Here is a 24,953-nt window from a genome sequence, read left to right on the forward strand (position 1 = left end):
CATACTCAGTACTATATCACTGATCCTTCCATACAAAGCATATTGGCTCAACGCATGGTCTGACGGGCAGCCAATTCTCCCGTCTCTCCCTTCTTCTTTGTTGCCTCCATATCAAGCATATTGGTTTGATGGGCTGATAGGTAGCTGATTCTACTGCATCTCCCTTCTTCTTTGTTCACATGTTCACTAATTTTTTTAAATGTTCCAGCCTTATTACCTTTCAGTGGTCTATACTCCACAACCACTATAAGGGAATATTTATAAAACTGTTGTACAAATAACTGAGGGGAAAAAATCAGATCACAAAAATAAAAGGAATCAGGAAATAAATATATGGATTATTATCTATAGTTTCTCTTAATTTATATGACTTTACTATATAGAAAAAGCAGATTGGCACATAATCATATTTCCATGGTAATTGTGATAGTGAATCCGTCACTGATGCAATGATTTTTGAAGTTTGATTTAATTTGCTCTGTTTTTCTCTACAGTTAAATTGTTTATGTCTTTGTTGTGATATTTACATGATTAGTATTGTTATTGTTATTGATTTGTAAGGTCTCACAGTAGATGGCAGCATCGGACAGTGGGGAAAAACAGGTCAATGCTGGGTCTTTCAGGAAAATTTTGGTCTTCTTCAAAAGTTTTTTTTTATAGGGCTATAAAAAGAGTTAGTGTTTATGTGTGTCTTGAGTTGAACTGAGATAGCTCAGTAGCGAAGAATATACACCGATCAGCCACAACATTAAAATCACCTGCCTAATATTGTGTAGGACCCCTTTGTGCCGCCAAAACAGCTCTAACCCATCGAGGAATGGACTCCACAAGACTTCTGAAGGTGTCCTGTGGTATCTGGCACCAAGCAATTAGCAGCAGATACTTTAATTCCTATAAGTTGCGAGGTGGGGCCTCCATGGCTCTGACTTGTTTTTCCAGCACATTCCACAGCTGCTCAATCGTATTGAGATCTAGGAAATTTGAAAGTCAACGCCTTGAACTCTGTCATGTTTCTCAAATCATTCTTGAACAATTTTTGCAGTGATACTATTGCCCTAAGGTGTTGTACTGGGTGTGCAAAAATGTTTAGGTAGGTGGTATGTGTCAAAGTAACATCCGCATGAATAGGTGTCAGGAGCTGCGGTGGCCATGGGCACCGCCGCGACTCTCCTCCTCTCTGCTCCGGCGTCCCCGTCCGTCGCCATGACGACCAGGGCGTCACTTCCGGTTTTGCGGCTCCGACCATTGCAAAGACAACGATCGGACGCCGAAAATTTTAAACAGCACGCCCGGCATTACAGAGTAGCTGGGCACATGCGCTGCAACAAAACAGCCTGTGGCCCGATTTAACTAATTAATTAGGGTATTACCTACCCCTGTGGTTTGTTACAGGGCAAAGCCCTGATTGGTCAATGGCACTATTTAAGGCAGGGAGGGCGTCTTAGTTTAGTACTTGTGCTGACCTGCTCTGATATACTGGTGGATTTCTGTTGTGACCTTTTGCCTGTTTACTGGACCTTGCCTGATTGCCTGTGACCCTGACCTTTTGGCCTGTACCTCGGATTTTGCTGATTTGCTCGTTACCCTGACCCTTGGCTTGTTTTCTGACTATTTTACTCTGCAAGTGACCGCTGACCTTGGCTTTCGTTTGACCATCCATTACCATCTGTACTGTCTCCAGGCCTGCGCTGTGGTTAGTATAACAAACCTACACTACATTGGAGTTAAGTCCTGGGGGCATCCGAGTACCTGTGAACGCGTCTAGCTCTACGGGAAAGGCGGCTGCTATAGGTGAAGACCTCCACCTATCAGTTCTGCAGGTTCGTTATTTGACCACTAGCAGCCTAACATCAGGACCCAAGGTTTCCCAGCAGAACATTGCTCAGAGCATCACACTACCTCCGCTGGCTTGCCTTCTTTCCATAGTGCATCCTGGTGCTATTTCTTCCCCAGGTAAACGGAAAACACGCACCTGGTCGTCCACATGATATAAAAGAAAATGTGATTCATCAGACCAGGCCACCTATTTCCATTATTCCATGGTCCTGGCGTCAAATGCCCATGGTAGGTGCTTTTGGCTGTGGGCAGAGGTCAGCATGGACACTCTGACCAGTCTGTGCTTCGCAGACCCATGCACACCAAACTGTGATGCACTGTGTGTGCTGACACCTTTCAATCATAGCCAGCTTTAACTTTTTCAGCAATTTGTGTTACAGTAACTCGCCTGTGGGATTGTATCAGATGGGCTAGTACTCACTCCCCACATGCATAAGTGAGCCTTGGGCACCCAGGACTCCGTTGCCGGTTCACCAGTTGTCCTTTGTTGGACCATTTTTAGTAGGTCCTCACCACAGCATACCGGAACACCCCAAAAACCTGCCATTTTGGAGATGCTCTGACACAGTCATCTAGCTCAGATCCTTATGCTTTAAACTGTACCTGTCTTCTACACACGCAGTTGAGGCAGCCATTTTGTGGGCTGAACCAGAAATCACCCTATAAATTTTCTAGAATCCAGTAACATCATTGAAATATTAGACCTATTTGGACCAATTGTATTTTCCATCTATAAATAAAAATAACGAGATATCGAAGATAAAGAACTCTAGTTGCTACAATGGTTCTGCTGTGCACTATTTTGCAGCCGCATCACATGAGAAAACAGAATTTAAATGTCCAAGAAGACCACAGTATTAGAGGGCACTCTAGCACAACGATTCTATCACGCGCCGGGTGTTCGGGCAGCGCACCCGACACCCGGCAGACTTACCTGTCATCGGCGCTCCGCTTCCCGCTGGGTGCCGCCATCTTGGATCTGGGTCTGGGCATGCTATTATCATCCTCAATCCAATGGACAGACCGAAAGGGTGAACCAGGATCTGGAGACTTATCTCAGAATGTTCTCTTCTGCCAACCAGGACAAGTGGGTTGATCTTCTACCGTGGGCGGAGTTTGCCCACAATAATGCCTTTCACGAGTCCTCTTCTAAATCTCTTTTCTTGGTGGTCTATGGACATCATCCGTCCCTTCCTGAATTTGCACCCCTCCCACCCACCCAGGTGCCTGCAGCCATTTCTCTATATAAACAAATTCCTCACCATTTGGAGACAAGTAAGGTCTTGCCTTAAGAAAACTTCTACACGCTACAAACTGGCCGCGGATAAGAAACGTAGATTTCTTCCCATCTTCAAGGTTGGTGATAGAGTGTGGCTCTCCACCAAGAATATACGCCTCAGAGTCCCCTGCATGAAATTGGCTCCGCGATTTATTGGCCCATACAGCATCTCTGGAGTCATTAGACCAGTCTGCTTTAAATTACGATTACCAGCATCTCTTCGTATTGTTAACACTTTCCATGTGTCTTTATTAAAACCTCTGAAGATTAATCGATTTACTTCTGTAGCTCCTTCCACCACTCCTGGAGTCCATCAAGAGGAGGAGTTCGAACTCAAACAAATCTTGGACTCAAAAAATTGTAAAGGCGGCCTGAAATACCTGGTTGATTGGAAGGGCTTCGGCCCCAAAGAGTGCTCTTGGGTTCGTGCCTCCGACATCCACGCTCCCTACCTGCTGGATAAATTCCACAAGAAGTTTCCCTTGAAACCTTGCAGTAGACGTGCGGTGCCCGTCTTTAAAGGGGGGGTACTAACATGCGCCGGGTGTTCGGGCAGCGCACCCGACACCCGGCAGACTTACCTGTCATCGGCGCTCCGCTTCCCGCTGGGCGCCGCCATCTTGGATCCGGGTCTGCGCATGTGGCTGCACTAATTCCTCTGCTTGCTGCTGATTGGCCCTTCTCCTTACCGGCAAGTTTAAAAGGCACCTCCTCCCTATCTTCAGTGCCTGTTCTTTTAGTCACCTCCTGGTGATAGAAGTGGCTTCCAGTTGCTTTCCAGCCATTTTCCTCCACATAGTGGACTGCAGAGCTGACGCTCACTCTCCTGAATTCTTCTCCACATAGTGGATTGCAGAGCTGACGCTCATTCTCCTGAATGTTACATCAAAAAGTGGTCTACAGAGCTGACGCTCACCCTCCTGTATCCACTTCATCTGCCACATAGTGGTCTGCAGAGATACGCCGATCTTCAACATCTTCATTGCCTACACTTCTAGCATTGTCAGCTTTCCCTACGATACGATTGCCTGTAGTCTCCCCAGGGACTTCCGTACAGTGCTCTAGTAGGGACCGCGACCTGCGAGGTAGACGCAGCTAAGCCCATACCGCTTTGCGGCGGTTCCTGGTGAACACCGTCTCCTCGTTAGACTCCGCGCCCTGTTGGAGTAGTGCCAAACTGTTCGAATCTCTTGGTTTCGCTACATCTACCGAGTCTCCTCGTAAGAACTGTGACAGATTCTAAGACCACTTAAATAGGCAACATCTTTTAACGTGAATATTTGAGACCAAATATCCTGTGCTACTAGGAAGAACCACCACATTTGTCTTCTGTGTTTTCTTGATGGCAGGTACAAGCACACAAAAGGTAATTACCATTGCTATTTTTGCATAGTTGCTATTGTACTAGCAACAATGCACTATTTTAGGTAATCTCTTATGTAGAATTGCAAATCAGAACCAGCTAAATCGTATCTGCCAACAGTACCAATTCTCGCTGGATGGTCACGATTTTTGGGACCATGAAGACTTACTGTTTATCAGACACAGCTATCCAATATCGATTCCTGTATTCATCTGAAGCAGCTAGTTTGTCCGCAGTTGAGTAACATACTCCATACGGTTCTAATGTCGCATTCCTGCTGAGGATTCCTATTCTATATGCATGTTCCAGGAAAATTTTGTACATATATCAGTCTTGAGAGCAGTCTACTGCAATATGAATAGTTATTTTTACCTGTTTCTTTATATAATAAAACCCCTTCAGCAGAGAATGGAAGGCTTGTTACTAGTTTGTGTAAAATTATATATACTGTATCAGATGCGATGGAATTGTGCTGTCATTGTCGTAATTTTCAAAGAATAAACAGTATGCATATTGATTTTGCGAAATAGTGTATAAAGTCTCCCGGTTTACCTTTGTAGAGGATTATTTACTGTATCTCGCCTACTTCCTCTAATCCCCGTGCCTATAATTGGGTTTCACTCTGCGTTCCAAGCTCTCACTGTCTCTAACCGTCTCCTGGTGTAAAATAACTGATGCCAGCACTTATAATCCTCTGTTCTGTGCTAAAAGCACATATATAAAGCACTGATACATACCTGAAGTTTACTAAGACCTATCTTTCCTGCTGAAACTATGATAATATTAGTACATTGTTCCTTGTGTCACTTGGATATGTGGACTTGCAATCTAACTAGACTGCATGCTATGCCTGACTTTGAAATCTATTACTTGGGCTGCTATCTATCCAGCCTGCATGCTAGCCCTGGCATCTATGGGAACTGTGTATCTAAGACCTGCTATATTATCCACTACCTGAATTTCCTGCACAACCAAGAGCACTTGCAGAGTTGTAATGCAGACTACATGGTAGTGAAGCGTTTCACCATTCAGAGCAACCTCAATCCTCAGACTAGGTCTGCTTTTGCTTTTACATTTATTACATACTGTGAGTGTATTGCTAATTATCCACAGAGACTTGCTATTGGGTGTCAAGTGTTACCAGCCACTGGGGTCTATTCTCTTGCAAAATCTTACACTGTTTCTTTGCTAAAGGAAGGTGTAGCCATATCCCAAAGTGGGGTTTGGGTGTATTTGAACCTGGTCTAATTTGTTTAGATAAATCGTAGGCCAGTTTGTCTGGAAATCCGAGGTTGACAGAGAAGTGCAGAAATGAGACAGAGGGTAGAGAGGGGTCTGCTTATAAGAGTTTACAATCTAGAGCGAGAGCGTAATGATGAGTCAATCAGAGGTAAAGGAATGGGATGGTAGCTGTTAGTCCGCATGGTAGAGTATCAGGTGGGGGTGAGACCTTCTATACTGAAGAGTTGTGTTTTGAGATAGTGCTTCAAATATAGAAGGATCAGAAGGGGTAGGGAGCAGCATTGGAGAAGTCTTGGAGGCGGGAGTGAGAGGTGGTAACATAGAAGAGGTGAAGCGCAGGTCAGAGGCAGGACTAATAGGCCATTAATTCAGCATATCTTGTGACGAGGTCAGATGTATAAGTGAGAGGTGTTGGTAAGGGCTTTGAGAGTGAGCAGCTTCAATTGGGTCCTGGTGGTAGTGGGGAACTAGTGTAAGAATTTGCAGATTGGAGCAAAGAGAGAGGGAGATCAGTCTCACATGGCATTTAGAACATGTGAGGAGAAGGCCAAGAAGAAAGGAATATGTATTGATAAATCCAAAACTTCTTTTGTATTGCACTTGTACCATATGTTAAATTTGTTCCATTGTTTCATGCTACAAATGCCAGCAGGGGAAATTGCACTGTAACTGTTGAAAATACAGTATGTTAGTGTGAACACTCCATAGGTGTGTTCCTGAATTCTAAATGAACTTGATTCTGGTATTATGGTATTATAGAAACCTCCAGGGGGTAAATGTATCACACCCCGGTTTTTTCAACTCGCCGGGAATCGGCGAGTTGACAGCTAAAATTTAAAGTGGCGCTGGCTTGTAAAGGCAGTGCTTGCCTTTACAAGCCAGCGCCGCTTTAAATTTTAGCTGTCAACTCGCCGATTCCCGGCGAGTTAAAAAAACCGGGGTGTGATACATTTACCCCAGATCTTTCTTTCTTCCCAAATTTGTGGTGTTTGAGGTGGGATGTAAAAAACCTGGAAGCAGTTATATTCCATTAGTGTCTCCAAACCCATGTGGTTTGCACATAAATCATACAAACAAAATAATCCAAGCAAAATAATTGAATGTTACATTATCACAAAAAATCACTGCTTTGTAGAGTTACAGATAGTATTTGAAGTGCCACTGTGCAGTCAATGACAAACTGCCAATCTCAGGCATAGAATAAGTGAACAGCAGTAGATGAACTCTGCTGTCTGGTATGCCGATCAGCTGGCTGCACTACCTGGTATGCTACAAGCTGTTATGGGAGAATGGGCCATGGGGAGCAGAGCAACTAGTGACTACAGTAGTGGGGCGATTGTGAAAAATCCCTTGCTCGAAATATAGATTTTTCCTTTCTAGCAGCGAAAGAGATTTCAGAGCCATAAGCTCTGCAATTTGGTGTTAACACCCTCTAGCCCTGTCCCCTACTCCTTGTCGTATTACAGAGAAATTGAAGAGGTTGTGGAAAATAAATGGCTGTGCAAATTGAGAAAATTATTTGAGAGTTGCTGGTATTTAAATGACTGGAACAAATTAACAAAAGGGAAATTGAAATAAGTACCTTTTACTTTGTGAAAATTAAAACTTCTCTGTGGAGTAATTAATAAATCTCTGCTTATTGAATTAAATGCTTATTTTGATTGGTAACATGAAGTTACTAAAATATAGTAACCTTCATAATGAAGAATAATGACTAGAGTAATCTCATAAGGGGGGGGGGGGGAGAAATATACATTTACGAGCGTTAGAGAAACTTAAGGAGTGCCATTCACAGGGCTTGCACCAGAAATTGCCGGGCCCGCTACAAATGTAACAGAAATGGCCCCCTCCTTCCTTCTCTCACCCCATCCTTATTTTAAAATTATTCTCTACCCAACATTTTCCTCCCTCCCTCCTCAATATCTACTGTCACCCCTCATCCGCGGTTCCATCAACCCCTGCAGTAATTTCCTTACCTCTCTGCGTCTTCTTGCTATCTGCTTTCGGCTCCTCTCTATTGATAGCGCTCTGACGTTATTAATTACATGACATCAGTGATGCTGCAGGGAGCCTCTATGCCTTGTCACAGCTCTGTCCGGGAGCGGGGCAGCTGGGGGGCTGGGACTGGAGAAAATGGCGGCAACTGTGGGGGCTCTGCATTTTGGGAGTGGAGGCAGACATGTTGCCATCAAGGGGCCTGTTACCGCATCCTTAGTTACATGCAGAGGTCTCTCCCCACACCACCTCTCACATCTCAGGAGCAGCTGCTGCCTAGAAGTGGCGCCCACTACCTCCCCTAATTCACTTCGGAGGCCACCTCCTCTGATAAATTTGTTTGGTACAAGGGCTGGTGGGGTCCCACTTTGCTGTTGGGCCCCATACTGCTGTACTCCCGGTACCCCCCTGATGGTGGCCCTACAACCTTAGTTGAATCATTTTTCTGTAGTCCCCCCTTTCCCCTTCTAGACTCCACCTAAGATCCAAGAGATGATGGCGTATTATGATTATTCTTTCAGTAAATTGTGATTCTTTTAGTCCATTACAAACTAGGGGATAAAGAGAGACATTATACAACTGAATGCTAGAGAACATCGGGGTCCACAAGCTGTGCAGGGGCTTCACTGGAATCTGGTTAAACATATCCTGACATTAGTATGGACCACCATATATTTAGGGAAAAATTAGAGACCATCATCACTTGTTATAATGTGAACTGGGCTGATATTAACCAGCTCCTAAGTCTAGCATTGGAAGTTAGAACAAGATTGCATAACATGGGGGAAGGTTGGTAGGAAAACTGATTAATCTAAAATCTATAACTGTAAACAAAATAAAAAGGAATTACCTGGATATTACTAAAACTAGCGTTAAACAGGTATTTGAATGATATTGCGGTATGCAGAATGCTGAAGCATTCTGTAACTTGTATTATATAAATGCAAGTGGTACAATGTTTAATATAGTAGCCTCTAAGTATGTATTGAAATCTTTAGATTGTTCTTCTGTTCCACTCTTCTCTAAATCTCTCATTGCTATAGATATTCCTAATCGGCCTATCTTGTATTCTGTCTTTTCACCTTCTCTCTGTGACCATTTGACCTGTCTCTATTGTCATGTCAGGAAGAGATTTGGGGCTAGATTTACTAAACTGCGGGTTTGAAAAAGTGTAGATGTTGCCTATAGCAACCAATCAGATTCTAGCTGTCATGTATGTAGTACATTCTGCAAAATGACAGCTAGAATCTGATTGGTTGCTATAGGCAACATCTCCACTTTTTCAAACCCACAGTTTAGTAAATATACCCCTTGCTGTGCAAATTATAGTGTACGGCTTTAAATTTCATATATGGAACATATTTAGATGCACCTTTGTCCAGTGATCATAAGGTACTAGTTGTTTTGTTAGTCTTGCCTGTTTTAATTGTGTTCTAATTCACACTTGCAAAACAAAGGAAAGAAAAAAATAAATATAATGTATACTATATAATTATTTTGAGTCATATTGAAAGTGTTGTAAAGTTTGCACTCACCTATTAGTAGGTGAGTATAAGACCTTTTAAATATTCCTTGTGTATGTCAATTCTTCAATTTGAGACTAGGTAAAAGAAAAGAAGGGAAAATCCGAAAGCAGACAGTGTGATATGTGATTCTAAATTATTAAATAAGTGCTCAACTAATGTTTTTGAAATTAAGCCTTTGTAAAACTATATCCTTATTCACCATAAAGTGTTGGGAAGAAGCCTTTTTTAGCTATGTGAAAAGAACATTCTTTATTAGGTCTTAATCTCACTGTTAGGATTCTGCTTCTGTTTTCTGTTTATGTTTCCTTGTGTGTAAGAGTGTGCTTGCTTTCAATTAGTTTAAGCTGCAATCCAGGTGTGCTACTTTCCTGTGTTAGGATTCTGTGGTTAGAAGTCTAGTTCTGCTGTATTTCCCTGTATATGAGAACTCTCTGCCTTCTATAAGGCTGAGCTGCATTGTAGATGTGTTGCCAGCACTATTTGAGGTCTGTCCTATCATGCCATCTTTGCCAGTGATAGCATTTTGCTTCTAGCGGTAGCGCCCTGGTTTCCATGCTGTTTTATCCTGTGTGTACTTTCTGGTTCTGATCCCTGGCTACGTCTCACTATGACTGTGCTGCTGATCCCTGGCTACATCTGACTACTATTCTGGTTATGATTCTGTCAGACCATTTGTGTTCCTGTTACCTGCCTGGCTGCCCTAGACTCAGCACTCCATACCTGGCTGAGGTAGTAGTACCGAGAAAGCTGTGACAGTGGTACCATTACCATTTATACAACCTGTTCTGTTTGCAGACGTCTGGTGGTATATCTCTCTGGTGTTCAGCTTCTCCACATCCATTCCGGCCTGTATGCTGACGGTCACTCAATCCAATTGGAATGGGAAAAATTTACAATGACTTCTGTACTGCTTCAAGTGCTATTGTGGCCGGCTGATCTGAGGGACTCTGGGTAATTCTCAGAATACTTTGGATACTCTGTTAGATACTGCTGATAAGTACACTGTGACATTCCACTCTACCACATCTGCTCATTCAGGTTAATCTCCTGCTCTGATATTGGGACTTTCTGTATCCTGCATTTTTGCCTGTTGATTGCAGAGCCATTTGCATATGAATCTGAACCTGCAAATTCTGCATATGATATCATGTATTTGATACTCTGCATAGACTGTTTGTTGCTGATCAATTGTGTTATACAATAAAGACTGTCATTTTTAGTCACACACCTCGTAATTTCTCCTGCTAACCTAACACTCACCTACAAATAGGTATGTGCACACTTTACAACACTTTCAATGTGGCTCAAACTAATAAATTATGTATCAATTAATTTTAATAAATAGTAATACAGTACACACTATATTTATTTTCCTCTACCCCTTAGGTTCCATCAGTGCTAGAGAACAGAACTTTTTTTTATCTTTGGAACTTCCCATTTCATGAAGAATCAAATAAAGAACTTTGACATTGTTTAATGTTGCCCAGTTAGGGTAGAAATTTAAAGGTTTGCTCTATCACATGGCAGTAGTCTCTTCTCTTATCCAGCTGTACCACAGTCATCTGCACTATAGAAAGAGCTGTACCCCCTTCTTTGTAGTGGCAACATGTAAGTAGGTCAAAATTTCACTAAACAACCTATTAAAATTCAGTTGACCACTATCTAAGGTTCTTAGTATACTTTGCCTCCCCAAGCTGAGAAAGGTGTAAGGAATCCTTATTCCTACTCACCTTGTAGATTGAATCACATGTGTATGTCTGAATTACATTCATTTTGAGTGCCTTTGTGCATGGGCCGGTTTAGTTCATGATCAGAAGAGCCCCTGCTCTGCTTTTTTTGACTGGCATACTCGGGCCTCCCTCTATTCCAGGCATTGCAGTGGTGATAGTTTCCACCTGTTGGAGATATGCCTTGGTGGTTAATTTAATTTGAAAGAAAGTTCCTGTTCAGTGGGTTGTGCACCATAGTGGAATTGTCTGCTTGTTCCAATCCCATGGGTGGAAAAAATGGCATAGAGAAGAGAGAAAAGAGAATTGTGACTACTCCATGGGTTTTGAGAGAGTATTTATTCTTGCTGATAGAGACAGAGATGGGAGCACAGTGATCCAAATTATGAAGTTTAACCACTTACCCTTAATTGAGTTCCGGAGAGCTGGTTGAAGTGTGAACAGTCTCTGCGGCGAGTTCAACTTGAAGCCTACTGAACATTGTCTGGCAGCCAACTGGAGCTATGTTATGTTGAGAATCAGCAAAGTTAAAAGACTGCAGTTGAGAAATACACTAGACAGAGTTCTGAGTGAGAGATTAGTAAGAGCCATGCAGAGACATTCACAAGGATGATGGCCTGCTCAAGCCTAAAACTACACAATTGGTTCATATTCTGAACAGAGTTGTGATGACTCTGAACCCAATTCCATGAACAGAGCAGGTGTCCTGCAAACAACAGAGTATGCCTCTGATGTGCCACATAAAGTGCTCTGGCTCTATTGTTAACTACACCTGCTCTTTGTTTATCAGTAGCAAAGTGGTACCATTGGAGCAAAACAAATGAGCTCCATTTGTACTAGTGTAACTATTGGACGTAGGTAACCTGTGGCTTTAGCTGGCACGTCATACTGGGACCTATAGCTACACAACAGTTAGAAAGTCATAGCATACTGTATATCCCTAAAATGTCCCCCTCCCCTAGTAACAGGCAAAATTATTTTATATAACCAACATTAAATGGGGCCAGAGGACAATTTAATGTTGTCTCTTGTGTGTTGCTTGGATTGGTTACCCTGCTCACACCCTGGGCTATTTGCTCTGGGCTTTGAGAGGAATGTAACAAAATGTATAAAACTTAAAAAGCTTATCTCACTACAGTACTTTCACCTCAATTTGCTTTACTCACACTCATTATTCAGTTTATTTACTAACACAGTGCAACAACAGTAATGATATGTTGCAGGCAGGTAAATAGCCTAGTGGATCGCAAAAGCCAACATGTAGTTGCTCTGTGTTACAGCACATCTGGAAACATGCACTAATCCCTGAAGCAAGTCATAGCTAGTATATCCTTTATAGGGTGGTATAAAAATGAATGCTATGCGCAGCGTAGTGATATGATACACCTGGCAATAGTTGCTCTTCTGCTATTCACTAGATGCAGTTTGATGGTTGATGAATTTTCTTGAATTTCAGGCAATAAGCACAGTGAGAGCCACATTCCTATCACTGGGAGTTTCTCATTACAAATCAGTATAACATGCAACTGCTTAAAAACTATTAGTAATATGTTTCCTATCCACACATACATTATTTTCTAATCAATATTTACATAACGGTAAGCTTGTAACATGCTTGTCCAGACATATTTAATAGAACAAATTTTCTCTTGTACTAAAACGGTCATGATTGCAAACATTTACTAAGATTAACAAAAACCATATGTGTTTTCTTACACTTTAGATCACAATTTGTTTATTCCAGAGATCCAATCATCATTAAGTCAAGCTCTATTTTTCATTGCAAAGAAATTTCCCACGCCTTAGCATCTGCATCACTAGCTAACCTTGAACTCGACAGTCCTTCTGCTGTATCTGGAGGGTTCAAGATCCATTAAAATATATGGACTAAATAATGAACTTCCAGACTAGAAGGGTTCTTCTGTCGTTCTATATCACAAACTAGAATACATTGTTTAATTCAGAAACATAGATCTCTCCTCTTCACATTTGTGGAATTATGTCCTGTAAAACTCGACAGCATGTTTCAAATTCCTGCAACAGGGAAAATCAGTTTAATAAACAGGACCGTGTCAAGGAAGTATGGTGGCACAGCCAAATATTATATAAATCATATTGATTGGGGGGGGGGGGGGGGTAAGAAGGTGACTGACATGCATGTTGTCAGTACCATGGACAGAGGATGGGAACTGTCATTACCAATAACGGCAAAGTCAGCAAATTACTGCAATATTGATCGCTATGAGGGGAAAGTAACAAAGTACTTGCTGCTTGTCACTGCAGGTGATATAGAACAATATCAAAGTGTGTATTTAATTAAATGTAATAGAGAGTGCCAAATCAGGAAAATGACATGACATTTTTTGTATATGTGACCATACTGGTATTGGACAAAGTATCTATCTATCTATCTATCTATCTATCTATCTATCTATCTATCTATCTATCTATCCCAATCAGCCACAACATTAACACCCAATATTGGGTAGATCCCCCTTGTTCCGCAAAAACAGCTCTAAAACATCAGGACATAGATTCCACAAGACCTCTGAAGGTGTCCTGCCCTTGCACAAGATGTTAGCGGCCTGTCAGGGGCCGTCCCCGCACGTCTACTCAGTGCGGGGACTGATGCCTTCTTCTGCCGCCGCTCTGCCGGGTCCCGTTGCCTAGCAACAGGACATATTCTTCTTCCTGTCTAGTGCTTGGCGGGCGCTGCTTTTGGTGGTTAGCTGTTTTGCCACCCAATTCACTGCTACCAATGAGTATACTATTTAAAGGAGGCTCTGACACTATTAGGATAGGAGGCTAAAATATCAAGGTCCCCTTATGATCCAGTGTTCCTGTTTACTTTACTGCAACCTGACTGACCCTCCGGCTCCTGACTTGGCTATTCCTGACCTCCCTTCTGGAGATATATATATATATATATATATATATATATATATATATAGTGGCAATGAAGCCTATTTGCAACACCTTCTGCATGGGGACAGGAGAGATCCTAAGAGTCTGCAGGTATAGACTGCAGGCAGTGTTAATTCTCAATGGGTGTTATTGATTGGTTTTGCAGTGTTTGGGTAGGGGGGAAAAGACTGTGTTGTTCACTTATGTTTGTGACTGATGCTGAGAAAGTTGGACAGCCAATAGAGAGCCGGAGTGTGTATAGTTAGCATTAGGAGTTGTAGGCAATGTGACATTGCTTACTGGTGTCATCCTGACAAGATGTATTGCTGGTTATTGTGATGCTAACAATAAAAGCACCATTTGATTTGAAGCAAGAAGTTATCTGTGTGTGAATCACGAGAAGAGTGTTCTTTCTGCAAGGTGTCAGAAGTGCTACAAGAGATATATATATGGACAAAAATATTCAGATGCTTAACCATTACACCAACAGGAACTGTAGTGACATTGTATTTAAATACATATACTTTAATATGGAGATGGTCCCCTTTTTGCAGTGATAACAGCTTCCACTATTCTTGGAAGGCTTTCCACAAGATATTGGGGTGTTTCTGTGGGAATTTGTGCCCTTCATACTGTAGAGCATTTATGAGGTCAGACACTGATGTTGTATGAGAAGGCCTGGCTCGCAATCTGCATTACAGTTCATCCCAAAGGTGTTCGATGGGGTTGAGGTCAGGGCTCTGTGCGGGCCAGTCAAGTTCTTTCACACCAAACTCATCAAACCATGTTTTTGTAGTCCTTGCTGTGTGCACTGGGGCACAGTCATGTTGGAATAGAATAGGGCTTTCCCCAAACTATTTCAACAAAGTTGGAAACATAGCATTGTCCAAAATGACTTGGTATGCTGAAGCATTAAGCTTGCCCTTCACTGGAGATAAGGGGCCTAGCCCAAACCCTGAAAAACAGCCCTATACCATTATCCCTCCTCCACCAAACTTCACAGTTGGCATAATGCAGTCAGGCAGGTAACGTTCTCCCGACATCCCCCAAACCCAGACTCGACCATCTGACTGCCAGAAAAACGTCATTTGTCACTCCACAGAACACGTTTCCACTGCTCCACAGTCCAGTGTCATTGTGCTTTACGCCACTCTCTCTCCGATGCTTGGCATTGGTCTTGGTGATGTGAGGCTTGCATGCAGGTGCTCAGCCATGGAAACTTATTCCATTAAGCTCTTGCCGCACAGTTTTTGTGCTTATATTAATGCCAGTGGAAGTTCGGAACTCTTCAGCTATGGAATCAACAGAGCGTTGAAGACTTTTACGTACCATGCACCTTAGCAGTCTGTGATTGTATGTGGTCTTCCACTTTGTGGCTGAGTTGCTGTTGTTCCTAAACGCTTCCACTTTCTAATAATATCACTTACAGTTGACCGTGGAATATCCAGCAGGGATGAAATTTTACGAACCGTCTTATTGCAATGGTGGCATCCTATTACAGTACCACGCTTGAAGTCACTGAGCTCTTCAGAATAACTCATTTTGTATCACAAATGTCTGCAAATGGAGACTGCGTGGCTAGGTGCTTGATGTTATACATCTCTGGCAACGGGTCTGATTGAAACACCTCAATTCAATATTTAACAGATGTGGCCAAATACTTTTGTCCGTATAGTGTATATATATAAACAGCTTAACTATGCGCTGTGTCACCATGTGCAGCTGGTATTAACCTATATGTTCAGTGGCACTAATGTAAAGGATGGAGAAAATAATTCACCTAGTTGATGGCCTCTCTCTCCGGCCTTCTACCAGAATATTCCATAAATGCTTAACTGGGTTTGGATCTTGTGACTGAGAAGGTCATATGGATTAAATCAGTGTCATTCTCGCCTAGTCATTGGATGACCACTTTGAGGATTGAGCATAGTTTCCCAGGACGACACCACTCCAAGCAGGAAATAAATGCTGCTGCATGGGGTGAAGATGATCACTCAGCACCAACAGAACATTTCAGAACTACCAAAACCCTTTACCATTGGGAAACAGGCATTGTATAATCCTATAGGTTGGTGCCACACATGCACCTCTCAGTTTGTTGAGAACATTGTGAAAGAGAGCAGAGGAAGGGGACAGAGAGCAGAGGATGGTGACAGCGGGGCAGAGGAGGGGAACAGAGAGCAGAGGATGGTGACAGAGAGCAGAGGATGGTGACAGAGAGCAGAGGATGGTGACAGAGAGCAGAGGATGGTGACAGAGAGCAGAGGATGGTGACAGTGGGGCAGAGGAGGGGGACAGAGAGCAGAGGAGGGGGACAGAGAGCAGAGGATGGGGACAGAGAGCAGAGGATGGGGACAGAGAGCAGAGGAGGGGGACAGCGGGGCAGAGGAGGGGGACAGAGAGCAGAGGATGGGAACAGAGAGAGGATGGTGACAGAGAGCAGAGGATGGTGACAGAGAGCAGAGGAGGGGCACAGCGGGGCAGAGAAGGGGGACACAGCGTGAGAGGGGCAGTGGAGGGGGACACAGCGTGAGAGGGGCAGAGGAGGGGGACACAGCGTGAGAGGGCAGAGGAGGGGACAGCGTGTGAGAGGGCAGAGGAGGGGCACATTGTGAGAGAGGGCAGAGGAGGGGGGACAGCGTAACAGAGCAGAGGAGGGGGGACAGCGTGACAGAGGGCAGAGGGGGCAGTGTGTCTGGATGCAGAGGGGGCAGTGTGTCTGGATGCAGAGGGGGCAGAGTGCCTGAGGGCAGAGTGTCTGGATGCAGAGGGGGCATTTTTGCATACAACTAAATAAGTATTTCTGTCCTGACCTAAATACTTATTACAATTCTTTGACCCAACTACTTCTAAAACAGGACTGCTCAATAATTATTTTGGAGGGTTCCTTGAAAAAATTTGGAGACTCTAAGGGTGCCACAAACTGCAAAAGTTTGGGAACCACTGCCCTAGTCTATTCTCAGTTCAACCAAACTGCACAGACAATTGGGCCTGAGTCATTAAGCAGTGCAATGCATAAAAAAGGAGTAGCTTTGCACCTGGGCAAAACCAAGTTGCATTGGAGCGGGAGGTAAATTTAAAATGTGGGGACAGATTTATGGGACATGTCCTAGACCAACTTTAAATTTCAGTGTAAAAATAAAGCTATCAAATATTTGCGTGCTAGGTGAAAAACAGACAGTATTTAACTTGTGTACAAAATAATAAACCCATTTGCACCCCTTGCATTGTAATAAGGTTTGTCCCGGAGAACATTTACTCCTTTTTATTTTTCCTTCTTTTCCTTAATGACCCAGTCCCTCTAGAGATTTGTTGCAAGACACAATCCAGACCCCATAGTATTAGATTTTGTTTATAAATTTAGCATATAGGGGTTTGGGTTTCATAGTATGTCATGGTAGTATATCCGTAAGCTCTTATAGAAGGGTTGTCTCAAGCATAGTAAATGCAGATAGCTTGTTTAGGATTCATTTTTTCTTGCACCACACATTTGCTTTGTGTGTTATGCCGAGTTACAGGTTCTGGGGACAACATTTAAGACACATGAATCTGTAATAAAAATTTGAGTCACACAGACATGCAGAACGGTAAGCATAGGAGCACTGTGAGTACCGGTGGCCTAAAGTACATGTCCTTTGCCCCCTCCCTCTTAATTCAGCTCTGCCATCTTCTAGATTCCCTCTCCTCCACCAGACAGCTACCCCTGTAGCCAGGTGCGTAGGTCAAGTGCTTTCACTGCCTCTAATCTATCACTACACTTCTGATAGTGGTCATTATAGCAAATTGTTGGGACTGTTACATTTAAAAGGTATTTTATTAAATACTGTAGACCAGAATGGCTATATCTAGAATACAATATAGCTTACCTGATAGCCATAAATGTTATTACATATTCACAGCATTAACAATCATGAACTGAACACAAATTACATTTTCCAAATGTTTCATAATTAAAACAAGTTATATTTCAGGTGATGCTCATTTCTGGATATACTTAGTGTAGTGCCATTTATGCAGGCTGACCAGATACAACACGGAAGGACATGAATACTGAGCAGATACACATAAGGGGCCTGATTCATTAAGGAACTTAAATTAAGAGGTATCTTATTTCAGTCTCCTGGACAAAACCATGTTACGATGCAAGGGGTGCAAATTAGCATTCTGTTTTGCACATAAGTTAAATACTGACTGTTTTTTCATGTAGCACACAAATACTTGATAGCTTATTTGTACACTGAAATGTAAAGTTGATATTTGTGTACTACATAAAAAAAACAGTCAGTATTTAACTTACGTGCAAAACAGAATGCTAATTTGCACCCCTTGCATCGTAACATGGTTTTGTCCAGGAAACTTAAATTAGAAATTTCTTAATTTAAGTTCCTTAATGAATCAGGCCCAAGGAGATCAGACTTGTGCAAAAATCTCTGTCTGAAATAGATTACCTGAACATGAATATTTTAAACTGGGCATCTCACTATAATGTATAGTAGTTGGATGCGACATTATATTGAAGCATTTTTGCATTTTGTTCCTCAAAAGAGTCGCATCACAACTAAGACGTTGGTGGGATTATTTTGTTCAATGTTACATTTTGGAATGTTCTGTTACATTGCTTCCAAATGAGTAACAATTGTTGGCAAAACCATTCTACATCTGCTTAGCAGACGTTGTTAACATGTTCAGTGCTAGAGATGAGGGAATGAGATTTTCTTGCATGTCAAGTCTCTCTGTTAGGGAATATCACCCACTGATTGTGCTGGATATTTTACTGAACTGACTATGGTTCTCATCATTTTGAAACAATCAACCAGGACACCCACTTCAAGGCCTAAGGACTGCTTTCAGTATTTCCCTGTTCCCTTTAAACCAGAGGTGTCCAAGTTCAGTCCTCAAGAGCTACCAACAGTTCATGTTTTCAGGATTTCTTTAATCATGCACAGGTGAGTTTATCTATTTGGCTGGGTCAGAAATTATCCCACTGTTTCTACAGGTAGAAATCCTGAAAACATGAATTGTTGTTAGCCCTTGGGGACTGAACTAGTTGAACACCTCTGTTTTAAAGAATAAAAGCATCCAACACTTTTATCTGTTCATTAAAACCCCTCTCCTCAACTGACAAGTCTGTGGGATCCCATTACCAAGACCCCTGCCATTTTGGAGAAACTTGTTATCGGAAGCTTGCTGGTGAATCTGAATTTTAAATGTAAACTCCTATAGGTACAGGTTTTTTCACCTCTATAATACCCTACATCCAAACTCCAAGCTGTGAGCCTTGGAACATCAATTGACTGCAGGCATCAGTAGGAGTTATTTTCTTCCAAATTTCAGGGACCCTGGCAGCGGTGCTTCACAGTTTGTTATGATCAGCGGTGGGCACGCCATGTTCATGGCTGTTGCAGGGCAACGATGACCCGCATCTTTCAGTCAGGCGCTGATGTTGTTCTGGTTTGCAGTATGTGCATATTGTGTTCAAGAAAAAAGGGGGCTGCTGTAGGTGAAGACCTTGCAAAGTGGTTCTAGAGATCTCATCATCTCAATGGGTTTTGTCCTAATACGGTTTTGTTCATTAAGAGGTTTACTGCAACAATAAACACTTTTATGTGGCCTTATTTATATATTGTAAACATGCTAAATTGTCAGCAATGATGATATCTTAAATTTCAAAATGTATTTTTAGTGAGCGAAAACATGATCACACCATATAGTGAAAAATCACCTTATGCTTTTCGTGCAATCATTAAAAATAATACAAAGCAGAAAAGGTCCATGGCTGTAGCTTTTAAGCTTAGTGTATTTTATTTTCCAGTGTATGAGGAATTCTGTGATTGTACGTGTTGCCATCCTGTCAGATATGTTATCTGAGAGGAATACAGGATGATGCTTATGTTGATCATTTTGGTAAGGTCATGGACAGTGCTGGGTTTACATAATGAGTCTATAATTGATACCTGTGAGCACACTTCGTCACCCAGTCATCCCTGTCCAAATCTTAAAGACAGAAAATTCCACAGCTATGCCAATCCGAGGATAGAGCATGACAGGATAATTGATTGACAAGCCTGGCGAGGCCACTGCAACCTCCCGAGACCAGAGCAGAATGGTCTGGTGCATGCTCAGAAGAGGCATCCTACTTTGCTCCTCCTAGGGTAGATGGCCTTGCACTGCTTCCCCCTGCCCCCAAATGGCTGCACCCCCTGCATTGCTCCTCCTAGGGTAGATGGCCTTGCATTGCCTCCCCTTGCCCCCAAATGGCTGCACCCCCTGCTTTGCTCCTCCTAGGGTAGATGGCCTTGCACTGCCTCCCCCTGCCCCCAAATGGCTGCACCCCCTGCTTTGCTACTCCTAGGGTATATGGCCTTGTACTGCCTCCCCCTGCCCCAAATGGCTGCACCCCCTGCTTTGCTCCGCCTAGGGTAGATGGCCGTGTACTGCCTCCCCCTGCCCCAAATGGCTGCACCCCCTACTTTGCTCCTCCTAGGGTAGATGGCCTTGCACTGCCGTCCCCACCCCCATACCAGCTGCTCCCCCTGCAGTGGTGATAGTCCTATCACCGGAGCAGAATATAGCTATAACCTACACTTTTCACCCCCCACCTTAGACAAATCTTGTTCCTCATATAATCCGCCTTCCATCCAGTTAACTTAACATTTAATCACCATCGACTGAATTTTCTTATTCCCTTAGTTACGTTTTTTTCCTTGATGAAGCAGTGTTGTGCAGGTAAAGGACAGCTTCTGCATTCTCTTAGCATAGGCCTACTGGGGGTGCAGTTTAGTTGGGACAATCGCAGCAGGCCAGTCTATCACTTTAGCGTAGCCAATGGGAAGAAACCATTTTATTACTTATCACCAATTAAATATATCTTCAATAATAAAATAATGATGTTTAACATATTCTGTAGAATTGCTATTAGTGTTTTGGTATTTATTTTAGAATGTAAGTTTGTTTTTTGTGTGCATATCACGTGTCCTTTGATAAAATTCTGTATTTACCCCTGATAGTCCTTAGCACAGATGGTCTTTCTTCGAGCTGCTTTCACTGCCCCACCTACTGAGAATCCCTCCTTCCCACCAGGGAACAGGGAAACAATAACTGTGACTCAGAAGGGGAGCATTGTGTCCCTTAAGTGGTTGCCTCCCCTGTATATATGTGTGTGTGTGTGTGTGTGTGTGTGTAGATAAATAGATGTATAACCTATAGTTTTATACATTTAAAACACATAATTATGTCTCTATGTCTCCATAAAGTTAGTTTACATGAATTATCAAACTAGGGTATTTAGTATGTTTTAATGTTTCTACTTTTGCCATACATATATTATATTTTTTTAAAAATCTATCAATGTCTTTTAGTATCGTGGAATCCTCCCTCTGATGAACATCTGCCTCAGCAAAAGTTCACTATACAAGGGAATTAAAATAATTGTATCATGGGAGAAAAGAAATTCCTCCCTAATGTGTCCTTGAAACATTAAAGAAAAATAGTGATATATTCTGCAGTATGTAAAATATTGCACACACCCATGTATCCACATTACGTATATCTTTTATAATGATGTAGTTTTGTAAGGGTGGAACAGAGGATAAAAGTTTAAATAAAGTCTTAACTAGAGGTTACTTTGGAGTCCTAGAACTTATCAACAGATACAAATCAAAACAATTGTGGTAATGTAATATTAACTCCTTTGATTCTGGCATGACTTATGGAGTCTTTTAGCTAAAAACTAAAGTTGACTGCACATATGGCAAGTTTATTGCCCAATTTGACCTCATTGCCTGCAATTGCTATGTGAGTGAGCAGGCCGGAAAAGATTATTGAAGTCCTTCTTAATCCTAATTTTTCCCTGATCAAGATGCATTATGATGGTGAACCCCAGGGATGGATCCAGAAAAAAATGACAGGGGGCATCATAATACAAATATATTGCTACCAATGACCAATCACGAATATATTATAATGATAGTTATATCAAGGGAAGAGCAGAAAGGTTGGTGCAGTCCAGGGAAGAGCAGAGAGGCTGGCGCACGCAAGGGAAGAGCAGAGAGGCTGGCGCAAGCCAGGGAAGAGCAGAGAGGTTTGTGTGCAGGCAAGGGAGGAGCAGAGATGCTGGCACAGGCAAGGGAAGAGCAGAGAGGCTGGCACGGGCAAGGGAAGAACAGAGGAGTCTGGTGCGGGCAAGGGAAGAGCAGAGAGGCTAGCGCGGGATAAGGGAAGAGAAGAGAGGCTGGTGCAGGTAATGGAAGTGCAGAGAGGCTGGCGCAGGCAAGGGAGGAGCAGAGAGGCTGGCGCAGGCAAGGGAGGAGCAGAGAGGCTGGCCCAAATAAGGGAAATCACTAAAATATGATGACACGTCATGCCATGAATGAATAGAATTGAATATTAGTTCAGCCCATCAAATATTTGTTAAAATGTTTGAGTAAATATATTGTTGTACTTGTGTGCAAGCTACCAAGAGCTGTGTACAAGCTACCAAGCTATGTACAGTAGACATTAACAGCATCCTGAGAAACTATTTTAATAGGGGGAATTTATTTTTAATTTATTTTTAACTTTTTTTAAAAATATTTTTTCATTAATTACTGTATTATTAGCAGGTGACAATAAGTGAATATTTTTTTTCTGTGCGTTCTACTAGGACTTTATATTCCACATATGTATCCAGCAGTGTATTGTATCTGTCAACTGCTGTATAAGCAGAGAGTGTCAAGACCCGTATTCAACAAGAGGCGTTTCTTCAGATCTGGTTTTAGTTGAATACGGATTTGCGTATGCCTGAATTACGTGTGTTTTTTGTTTTAAAAAAATGCAAACAGCAAAAACCATCTATGGGTGCATAAACAAGTGAATCAAGGTCTGCTATGTGCATATTCTTACTTTCTTAATTTTCCAGTTACAGGTAGGTGGTAGGCATTTCATGCACTGTTCACGAACAGTGGGAGCTGACTATCCATCTTTTAGTGAGTCATTCTCAATCTGTTTTCACAGCAGTTTTCAAGACTTCAGTCCAGCAAAATGGTCCAGCTGTACAGTCATAGCCAAAAGTTTTGAGAATGACACAAATATTATTTTTCATAAAGTCTGCTGCCTCAGTTTTTATGATGGCAATTTGCATAAACTCCAGAATGTCATGAAGAGTGATCAGATGAATTGCAATTAATTTCAAAGTCCCTCTTTGCCATGGCAATGAACTTTATCCCATAAACAACACCCATAAATTCCACTGCATTTTAGTCCTGCCACAAAAAGACCAGCTGACATCAGGTCAGGGATTCTCCATAACTCATTAACTTAGGTGAGAGTGTTGATGAGGTCAAGACTGGAGATTACTCTGTCATGCTGATTGAGTTAGAATAACAGACTGGAAGCTTTAAAAAGAGGGTGGTGCTTGAAATCATAGTTCTTCCTCTGTTAACCATTGTTACCTGCAAGGAAACATGTGCAGTCATTAGTGCTTTGCACAAAAAGGGCTTCAGAGGCAAGGATATTGCTGCTAGTAAGTTTGCACTTAAATCAACCATTTATGGGATCATCAAGAACTTCAAGGAGAGAGGTTCAATAATTGGGAAGAACGTCCAGCAAGTGCCAGGACCATCTCCTAAAGTTGATTCAGCTGTGGGATCGGGGCACCACTAGTGCAGAGTGAGTGTATATGCATGCACAGTGAGGAGAAGAAAGGAGGATCACTCCAGGAAAAACATCAGGGACAGACTGATATTCTGCAAAAGGTACAGGGATTGGACTGCTGAGGACTGGGGTAAAGTCATTTTCTCTGATGAGTCCCCTTTCAGATTGTTTGGGGCATCTGGAAAAACGCTTGTCTGGAGAAAGAAAGGTGAGTGCTACCATCAGTCCTGTGTCTTGCCAAAGCATCCTGAGACCATTAATGTGTGTGGTTGCTTCTCAGCCAAGGGAGTGGGCTCACTCACAATTTTGCCTAAGAACTCAGCCATGAATAAAGAATGGTACCAAAACATCCTCCAAGAGCAACTTCTCCGAACCATCCAAGAACAGTTGGTGACATACAATGCCTTTCCTAGCATGATAGCGCACCTTGCCATAAGGCAAAAGTGATAACTAGGTGGCTCAGGGATGAAAACATCTAAATTTTGGGTCCATGGCCAGGAAACTCCCCAGACCTTAATCCCATTGAGAACTTGTGGTCAATCCTCTAGAGGCGGGTGGACAAACAAAAACCCACAAGTTCTGACAAACTCCAAGCATTAATTAGGCAAGAATGGGCGGCCATCAGTCAGTATGTGGCCCAGAAGTTGAATGACAGCGTGCCAGGGCGAATTGCAGAGGTCGTCAAAAAGAAGAATCAACACTGCAAATATTAACTCTTTGCATAAACTTAATGTAGTTGTCAATAAAAGCCTTTGACACTTATGAAATGCTTGTAATTTTACTTCAGCATACCATAGCAACATATGACAAACAGGTCTAAAAACACTGAAGCAGCAAACTTTGTGGAAATCAATACTTGTGTCATTCTCAAAACCTTTGGCCATGACTGTACATAATGATTATGCTAATATATCATAAGACTGAAAATCGAGCACCTCAAAAACATTGATAGAAGATAGTATAAACATATTTCCATTCATGCACATTAATTTATGGTGAACTATGTAGAAATGATCTTTGTGCAATCATTTTTAAGATCTGATAGTGGTTGTTTAACAGAATTGGTTCATGAATGTGAATAGAAATCAATAAATTCTGGGTCACACTCTGTGTTTCAGTATATCAAATTCCATTAGTGCTGATATTTAACATTAGACTTTTACTCTCAAACTATCCAACTCAAAAAATGTGCATGAACAATTCACGAATACCATACACGAACAATAAATTAAACACTCTTCTCGTTCTTTGAGCTGGATTAATTTATCTAAACTGTAAACCACAAGATTTACTAAATCCTCTCTTTCCTGACATCTGCAGACTGTTATCAACAGTATGTTATGTACAAGTCAAAATATCAGACTGACCCAATAACACTGTTTTGTGATATAACTTCTAGACGTGGTGCTTGGACGTGCAGTGATAAAATCAGATAAATAGATAAAGGTTTA

The 24,953-nt window shown here is 42.2% G+C and overlaps 1 long non-coding RNA gene across 1 annotated transcript in view; it reads right to left on the bottom strand.

The window, feature by feature from the left end:
* Positions 1-18,255: 18,255 nt before the first annotated feature.
* The window catches only part of LOC142149928 (uncharacterized), a 28,808-nt gene continuing 22,110 nt past the window's right edge, over positions 18,256-24,953 (bottom strand). The window contains exon 3 of the long non-coding RNA XR_012690928.1: positions 18,256-19,456. This is a non-coding gene — a long non-coding RNA (uncharacterized LOC142149928). The remainder of the gene's footprint in view (positions 19,457-24,953) is intronic.

The sequence above is a fragment of the Mixophyes fleayi genome, chromosome 4 (genome assembly GCF_038048845.1).
Source record: "Mixophyes fleayi isolate aMixFle1 chromosome 4, aMixFle1.hap1, whole genome shotgun sequence".
NCBI lineage: Eukaryota > Metazoa > Chordata > Amphibia > Anura > Limnodynastidae > Mixophyes > Mixophyes fleayi.